At 45.6% G+C, this 9,402-nt stretch overlaps 1 long non-coding RNA gene across 1 annotated transcript; it reads left to right on the plus strand.

Annotated features, from left to right (window-relative positions):
• The first annotated feature begins 347 nt into the window (after nucleotides 1–347).
• LOC130707025 (uncharacterized) lies at nucleotides 348–8,125 on the plus strand. The gene is made up of 3 exons (XR_009007041.1): nucleotides 348–443; nucleotides 6,270–6,384; nucleotides 8,025–8,125. It is a non-coding gene; the product is annotated as an uncharacterized LOC130707025 (long non-coding RNA).
• The last annotated feature ends 1,277 nt before the right edge of the window (nucleotides 8,126–9,402 follow it).

Here is a 9,402-nt window from a genome sequence, read left to right on the forward strand (position 1 = left end):
ATCTACCTCCTGAAATCTGTTTCCTGCAATTCTGCCTTGCTTTCAAATCCTCTTCGTTGCCTTCCCTCAAAATATTTGTGGCCGAGAGTTATCATTTTTACCTCTGCAGGTTTGTGAATTGCAGTGCCCCTGAGCTCCATTTTTCAACTCGCTTTCTTGAAGGCTGGCCGCAAAAGCGCAGGATTGCTTCAGGCCCTATTCTGGTTCCGGGCGCAGGCTGAGCCTGTGGTTAATTCTTCTTCCTGATGGGAAAATAGAGTGAGCTGTGCCTGTCCCAACACCTAGAGCTAGTCTCTCATTGGTTCCCCCTCTTCCCGTTCATCCTCAGGACAAATTGCAACCTGTACGGAACAGGAGGTTAAAGGTGCTGATTCTCCAAGGAGGGAGATTGCTAGTAAAGCGGCTGGAATGGCGAACCCGAGCACAAGGAGATGAGAAATGACGTGCGTTTTAGAAACCTTTCCCGATCACACGGTGTACCATCTTCTGGGTTTCTCATGCATGTTTTCGATGTAGGAAGATGCCCTTGAACCTGGAGATTTGGGACCCATGGGATGGGTACCACGCAGTATTCCTTTAAAGGGTCTGCGTTTGCTCCCCCAACCTCACCAAACCTCTCAGCCCCTGAGTGTCCACCCTTATGTCTCAATCAGCTGTGGGTCTAGGTATGGTCAATCCAGGTGGCATCACTGCCCCTGAACGAATTTGGTAAGAATTTCTCTCTCTCTCACTGTCTTTGTTTCACGGGTTTTTTAAAGTAATGGTTTTTTTTTAAATATAAGCAAATTTTTTTTAAGATTTCTTTAGTGATTGATTGATTGATTGATTGCTATGTTGGGTCTTCGTTTCTGTGCTAGGGCTTTCTCCAGTTGTGGCAAGTGGGGGCCACTCTTCATCGCGGTGCGCGGGCCTCTCACTATAGTGGCCTCTCTTGTTGCGGAGCACAGGCTCCAGACGCGCAGGCTCAGTAGTTGTGGCTCACGGGCCTAGTTGCTCCACGGCATGTGGGATCTTCCCAGACCAGGGCTCGAACCCGTGTTTCCTGCATTAGCAGGCAGATTCTCAACCACTGCGCAACCAGGGAAGCCCAGTAATTGATTTTTGTAATGGGGTTTAGCTGCTTTTCACTGCTGTGTTTATGCCGCTTTACATCCACAAGTCTCACTTACACAGAGATATCAATACATAGGTTTTAAGATTCTTACTAGTCAGATATATTCGAGGGCGGTGAATAGGGGGTGTTGAGTCCAGTTCACTGAGCAAGGAGTAGGTCTTGTCTATTACATATTGGGTTTATGGAATGGTATCTGAGCTACTTTCAAACCCTTGTTTTATGCATCACCCCACCTCTCCTTTCCCGTTAAGCAGCCATAGTGTGTTTTCTAAACGTGTGACTCTGTTCCGTTTTGTAGTTCAGTTCAAGTGTAGCGGTTTTTACATTCCCTCTATAAGTGATATCTTAGGATGTGAGTCTTTTTCTGTGTGACTTATTTCACTTAGAATCGTCGTACCTAAATCCACTCATTATGCTGCTACTGGCCTTATGACGTTGATTTCATGGCTGAGTGATATTCCTTTGTGCATAAGGACCACAACTTCTTTATCCATTTTCCTCTTTCCTGGGATATTTAAGGTGTAACGAAGTGGAGGTTCTTGTCAACAGAGCAGCCTTAAACTTTGGGGTGCCTGTGTCTTGCTGATTTTTAGTTTTCCCAATTTATAAGCCCATGAGTGGAAGTGCCCTATGCTCTGTAAGCTGAGTTTTTTAGATGTTTCAGGACACACCGTACACTTCTCCAGAGTGGCTGTTGGCAATTTACATCCCGCCCATCAGCGTAGCAAGGCTCCCGTTTCTCCATGGCCTGTCCTGCATTTCTGGTTTTGACACTTTATTCAGCATGGCCCTTTTGACCGATGGGAAGCGAGACTTCTTTGTAGCGCTGATTTGCCTTTCCAGGTTGCTTGGTTGGCCAAAAAGGGCGTATGCGTTTTTTCCTGAATATATTCAGGAAAAAACGCATACGCCCTTTTTGGCCAAGGGCATCATTGTCGAGGTTTCGCCGCTTTTCCTGTGCTTTAAAGGCGATTCGAATCTACCTCCTGAAATCTGTTTCCTGCAATTCTGCCTTGCTTTCAGATCCTCTTCGTTGCCTTCCCTCGATATATTTGTGGACGAGAGTTATCATTTATAACTCTGCAGGTTTGTGAATTGCAGTGCCCCTGAGCTCCATTTTTCAACTCGCTTTCTTGAAGGCTGGCCGCAAAAGCGCAGGATTGCTTCAGGCCCTATTCTGGTTACGGGCGCAGGCTGAGCCTGTGGTTAATTCTTCTTCCTGATGGGAAAATAGAGTGAGCTGTGCCTGTCCCAACACCTAGAGCTAGTCTCTCATTGGTTCCCCCTCTTCCCGTTCATCCTCAGGACAAATTGCAACCTGTACGGAACAGGAGGTTAAAGGTGCTGATTCTCCAAGGAGGGAGATTGCTATTAAAGCGGCTGGAATGGCGAACCCGAGCACAAGGAGATGAGAAATGAGGAGCGTTTTAGAAACCTTTCCCGATCACACGGTGTACCATCATCTTGGTTTCTGATGCATGTTTTCGATGTAGGAAGATACCCTTGAACCTGGAGATTTGGGACCCATGGGATGGGTACCACGCAGTATTCCTTTAAAGGGTCTGCGTTTGCTCCCCAACCTCACCAAACCTCTCAGCCCCAAGAGGGTCCATCCTTATGTCTCAATCAGCTGTGGGTCTAGATATGGTCAATCCAGGTGGCATCACAGCCCCTGAACGAATTTTGTAAGAATTTCTCTCTCTTTCACGGTCTTTGTTCACGGGTATTTTAAAGTATTTGATTTTTATAATGGGGTTTAGCTGCTTTTCACTGCTGTGTTTCTGCCGCTTTACACCCACTTGACTCACTTACAGAGAGATATCAATACATAGGTTTTAACATTCTTACTAGTCAGATATATTCTTGAGCGGTGAATAGGGGGTTTTGAGTCTAGTTCACTGAGCAAGGAGTAGGTCTTGTCTATTACATATTGGGTTTATGGAACGGTATCTGAGCTAATTTGAAACCCTTGTTTTATGCATCACCCCACCTCTCCTTTCCCGTTAAGCAGCCATAGTGTGTTTTCTAAACGTGTGACTCTATTCTGTTTTGTAATTCAGTTCAAGTGTACCGGTTTTTCCATTCCCTCTAAAAGTGATATCTTCTGATAAGTGTCTTTTTCTGTGTGACTTATTTCACTTAGAATCGTCGTACCTAAATCCACTCATCATGCTGCTACTAGCCTTATGACGTTGATTTCATGGCTGAGTGATATTCCATTGTACATAAGGACCACAACTTCTTTATCCATTTTTCTCTTTCCTGGGATATTTAAGGTGTAACGAAGTGGAGGTTCTTGTCAACAGAGCAGCCCTAAACTTTGGGATGCCTGTGTCTTGCTGATTTTTAGTTTTCCCAATTTATACGCCCATGAGTGGAAGTGCCCTATGCTCTGTAAGCTGAGTTTTTTAGATGTTTCAGGACACACCGTACACTTCTCCAGAGTGGCTGTTGGCAATTTACATCCCGCCCATCAGCGTAGCAAGGCTCCCGTTTCTCCATGGCCTGTCCTGCATTTCTGGTTTTGACACTTTATTCAGCATGGCCCTTTTGACCGATGGGAAGCGAGACTTCTTTGTAGCGCTGATTTGCCTTTCCAGGTTGCTTGGTTGGCCAAAAAGGGCGTATGCGTTTTTTCCTGAATATATTCAGGAAAAAACGCATACGCCCTTTTTGGCCAAGGGCATCATTGTCGAGGTTTCGCCGCTTTTCCTGTGCTTTAAAGGCGATTCGAATCTACCTCCTGAAATCTGTTTCCTGCAATTCTGCCTTGCTTTCAAATCCTCTTCGTTGCCTTCCCTCAAAATATTTGTGGCCGAGAGTTATCATTTTTACCTCTGCAGGTTTGTGAATTGCAGTGCCCCTGAGCTCCATTTTTCAACTCGCTTTCTTGGGAGCTGGCCGCAAAAGCGCAGGATTGCTTCAGGCCCTATTCTGGCTCCGGGCGCAGGCTGAGCCTGTGGGTAATTCTTCTTCCTGATGGGAAAATAGAGTGAGCTGTGCCTGTCCCAACACCTAGAGCTAGTCTCTCATTGGTTCCCCCTCTTCCCGTTCATCCTCAGGACAAATTGCAACCTGTACGGAACAGGAGGTTAAAGGTGCTGATTCTCCAAGGAGGGAGATTGCTAGTAAAGCGGCTGGAATAGCGAACCCGAGCACAAGGAGATGAGAAATGAGGGGCGTTTTAGAAACCTTTCCCGATCACACGGTGTACCATCTTCTGGGTTTCTGATGCACGTTTTCGATGTAGGAAGATACCCTTGAACCTGGAGATTTGGGACCCATGGGATGGGTACCACGCAGTATTCCTTTAAAGGGTCTGCGTTTGCTCCCCCAACCTCACCAAACCTCTCAGCCCCTGAGTGTCCACCCTTATGTCTCAATCAGCTGTGGGTCTAGGTATGGTCAATCCAGGTGGCATCACAGCCCGTGAACGAATTTTGTAAGAATTTCTCTCTCTTTCACTGTCTTTGTTTCACGGGTTTTTTAAAGTAATGGTTTTTTTTTAAATATAAGCAAATTTTTTTTTAAGATTTCTTTAGTGATTGATTGATTGATTGATTGCTATGTTGGGTCTTCGTTTCTGTGCTAGGGCTTTCTCCAGTTGTGGCAAGTGGGGGCCACTCTTCATCGCGGTGCGCGGGCCTCTCACTATTGTGGCCTCTCTTGTTGCGGAGCACAGGCTCCAGTCGCGCAGGCTCAGTAGTTGTGGCTCACGGGCCTTGTTGCTCCACGGCATGTGGGATCTTCCCAGACCAGGGCTCGAACCCGTGTTTCCTGCATTAGCAGGCAGATTCTCAACCACTGCGCAACCAGGGAAGCCCAGTAATTGATTTTTGTAATGGGGTTTAGCTGCTTTTCACTGCTGTGTTTATGCCGCTTTATATCCACAAGTCTCACTTACAGAGAGATATCAATACATAGGTTTTAAGATTCTTACTAGTCAGATATATTCTAGGGCGGTGAATAGGGGGTGTTGAGTCCAGTTCACTGAGCAAGGAGTAGGTCTTGTCTATTACATATTGGGTTTATGGAATGGTATCTGAGCTAATTTGAAACCCTTGTTTTATGCATCACCCCACCTCTCCTTTCCCGTTAAGCAGCCATAGTGTGTTTTCTAAACGTGTGACTCTGTTCTGTTTTGTAGTTCAGTTCAAGTGTAGCGGTTTTTACATTCCCTCTATAAGTGATATCTTATGATCAGTTTCTTTTTCTGTGTGACTTATTTCACTTAGAATCGTCGTAGCTAAATCCACTCACAATGCTGCTACCAGCCTTATGACGTTGATTTCATGGCTGAGTGATATTCCATTGTACATAAGGACCACAACTTCCTTATCCATTTTTCTCTTTCCTGGGATATTTAAGGTGTAATGAAGTGGAGGTTCTTGTCAACAGAGCAGCCCTCAACTTTGGGGTGCCGCTGTCTTGCTGATTTTTAGTTTTCCCAATTTATACGCCCATGAGTGGAAGTGCCCTATGGTCTCTAAACGGAGTTTTTTAGATGTTTCAGGACACACCGTACACTTCTCCAAAGTGGCTGTTGGCAATTTACATCCAGCCCATCAGCGTAGCAAGGCTCCCGTTTCTCCTTGGGCTGTCCTGCATTTCTGGTTTTGACACTTTATTCAGCATGGCCCTTTTGACCGATGGGAAGCGAGACTTCTTTGTAGCGCTGATTTGCCTTTCCAGGTTGCTTGGTTGGCCAAAAAGGGCGTATGCGTTTTTTCCTGAATATATTCAGGAAAAAACGCATACGCCCTTTTTGGCCAAGGGCATCATTGTGGAGGTTTTGCCGCTTTTCCTGTGCTTTGAAGGCGATTCGAATCTACCTCCTGAAATCTGTTTCCTGCAATTCTGCCTTGCATTGAAATCCTCTTCGTTGCCTTCCCTCAATATATTTGTGGCTGAGAGTTATCATTTATAATTCTGCAGGTTTGTGAATTGGAGGGCCCCTGAGATCCATTTTTCAACTCGCTTTCTTGGGAGCTGGCCGCAAAAGTGCAGGATTGCTTCAGGCCCTATTCTGGTTCCGGGCGGCAGGCTGAGCCTGTGGTTAATTCTTCTTCCTGATGAGAAAATGGAGTGACCTGAGCCTGTCCCAACACCTAGATCTAGTCTCTCATTGCTTCCCCCTCTTCCCGTTCATCCTCAGGACAAATTGCAACCTGTATGGAACAGGAGGGTAAAGGTGCTGATTCTCCAAGGAGGGAGATTGCTAGTAAAGCGGCTGGAATGGCGAACCCGAGCACAAGGAGATGAGAAATGAGGTGCGTTTTAGAAACCTTTCCCGATCACACGGTGTACCATCTTCTGGGTTTCTCATGCATGTTTTCGATGTAGCAGGATGTCCTTGAAGCTGGAGACTTGGGACCCATGGGTTGGGTACCACGCAGTATTCCTTTAAGGGGTCTTCGTTTGCTCCCCCAACGTCACCAAACCTCTCAGCCCCAAGAGTGTCCACCCTTATGTCTGAATCAGCTGTGGGTCTAGATATGGTCAATCCAGGTGGCATCACAGCCTCTGAACGAATTTGGTAAGAATTTCTCTCTCTTTCACTGTCTTTGTTCACGGGTATTTTAAAGTATTTGATTTTTATAATGGGGTTTAGCTGCTTTTCACTGCTGTGTTTCTGCCGCTTTACACCCACTTGACTCACTTACAGAGAGATATCAATACATAGGTTTTAAGATTCTTACTAGTCAGATATATTCTTGGGCGGTGAATAGGGGGTGTTGAGTCCAGTTCACTGAGCAAGGAGTAGGTCTTGTCTATTACATATTGGGTTTATGGAACGGTATCTGAGCTAATTTGAAACCCTTGTTTTATGCATCTCTCCACCTCACCTTTCCCGTTAAGCAGCCATAGTGTGTTTTCTAAACTTGTGACTCTGTTCTGTTTTGTAATTCAGTTCAAGTGTAGCGGTTTTTACATTCCCTCTATAAGTGATATCTTATGATAAGTGTCTTTTTCTGTGTGACTTATTTCACTTAGAATCGTCGTAGCTAAATGCACTCATCATGCTGCTACTAGCCTTATGACGTTGATTTCATGGCTGAGTGATATTCCATTGTACATGAGGACCACAACTTCTTTAGGCATTTTTCTCTTTCCTGGGATATTTAAGGTGTAACGAAGTGGAGGTTCTTGTCAACAGAGCAGCCCTAAACTTTGGGGTGCCTGTGTCTTGCTGATTTTTAGATTTCCCAATTTATACGCCCATGAGTGGAAGTGCCCTATGCTCTCTAAGCTGAGTTTTTTAGATGTTTCAGGACACACCGTACACTCCTCAGAGTGGCTGTTGGCAATTTACATCCCGCCCATCAGCGTAGCAAGGCTCCCGTTTCTCCATGGCCTGTACAGCATTTCTGGTTTTGACACTTTATTCAGCATGGCCCTTTTGACCGATGGGAAGCGAGACTTTGTAGCGCTGATTTGCCTTTCTCGGTTGCTTGGTTGGCCAAAAAGGGCGTATGCGTTTTTTCCTGAATATATTCAGCAAAAAACGCATACGCCCTTTTAGGCCAAGGGCATCATTGTCGAGGTTTCGCCGCTTTTCCTGTGCTTTGAAGGCGATTCGAATCCACCTCCTGAAATCTGTTTCCTGCAATTCTGCCTTGCTTTCAAATCCTCTTCGTTGCCTTCCCTCAATATATTTGTGGACGAGAGTTATCATTTATAACTCTGCAGGTTTGTGAATTGCAGTGCCCCTGAGCTCCATTTTACAACTCGCTTTCTTGGGAGCTGGCCGCAAAAGCGCAGGATGGCTTCAGGCCCTATTCTGGTTCCGGGCGGCAGGTTGAGCCTATGGTTAATTCTTCTTCCTGATGGGAAAATAGAGTGGCTTGTGCCTGTCCCAACACCTAGAGCTAGTCTCTCATTGGTTGCCCCTCTTCCCGTTCATCCTCAGGACAAATTGCCACCTGTACGGAACAGGAGGTTAAAGGTGCTGATTCTCCAAGGAGGGAGATTGCTAGTAAAGCGGCTGGAATGGCGAACCCGAGGACAAGGAGATGAGAAATGAGGTGCGTTTTGGAAACCTTTCCCGATCACACGGTGTAACATCTTCTGGGTTTCTCATGCATGTTTTCGATGTAGGAAGATGCCCTTGAACCTGGAGATTTGGGACCCATGGGATGGTTACCACGCAGTAGTACTTTAAAGGGTCTGCGTTTGCTCCCCCAACCTCACCAAACCTCTCAGCCCCTGAGTGTCCACCCTTATGGCTCAATCAGCTGTGGGTCTAGATATGGTCAAACCAGGTGGCATCAGAGCCCCTGAACGAATTTGGTAAGAATTTCTCTCTCTTTCACTGTCTTTGTTTCACGGGTTTTTAAAAGGGATTGATTTTTATAATGGGGTTTAGCTGTTTTTCACTGCTGTGTTTATGGCGCTTTACACCCACTTGACTAACTTACAGAGAGATATCAATACATAGGTTTTAAGATTCTTACTAGTCAGATATATTCTTGGGCAGTGAATAGGGGGTGTTGAGTCCAGTTCACTGAGCAAGGAGTAGGTCTTGTTTATTACATATTGGGTTTATGGAACGGTATCTGTGCTAATTTCAAACCCTTGTTTTATGCATCACCCCACCTCTCCTTTCCCATTAAGCAGCCATTGTGTGTTTTCTAAACGTGTGACTCTGTTCTGTTTTGTAATTCAGTTCAAGTGTAGCAGTTTTTACATTCCCTCTATAAGTGATATCTTAGGATCAGTGTCTTTTTCTGTGTGACTTATTTCACTTAGAATCATCGTAGCTAAATCCACTCATCATGCTGCTACCAGCCTTATGACGTTGATTTCATGGCTGAGTGATATTCCATTGTACATAAGGACCACAACTTCCTTATCCATTTTTCTCTTTCCTGGGATATTTAAGGTGTAATGAAGTGGAGGTTCTTGTCAACAGAGCAGCCCTCATCTTTGGGGTGCCGCTGTCTTGCTGATTTTTAGTTTTCCCAATTTATACGCCCATGAGTGGAAGTGTCCTATGCTCTCTAAACTGAGTTTTTTAGATGTTTCAGGACACACCGTACACTTCTCGAGAGTGGCTGTTGGCAATTTACATCCCGCCCATCAGCGTAGCAAGGCTCCCGTTTCTCCTTGGCCTGTCCTGCATTTCTGGTTTTGACACTTTATTCAGCATGGCCCTTTTGACCGATGGGAAGCGAGACTTCTTTGTAGCGCTGATTTGCCTTTCCAGGTTGCTTGGTTGGCCAAAAAGGGCGTATGCGTTTTTTCCTGAATATATTCAGGAAAAAACGCATACGCCCTTTTTGGCCAAG

This window comes from Balaenoptera acutorostrata, unplaced genomic scaffold (genome assembly GCF_949987535.1).
Source record: "Balaenoptera acutorostrata unplaced genomic scaffold, mBalAcu1.1 scaffold_912, whole genome shotgun sequence".
Taxonomy (NCBI): domain Eukaryota; kingdom Metazoa; phylum Chordata; class Mammalia; order Artiodactyla; family Balaenopteridae; genus Balaenoptera; species Balaenoptera acutorostrata.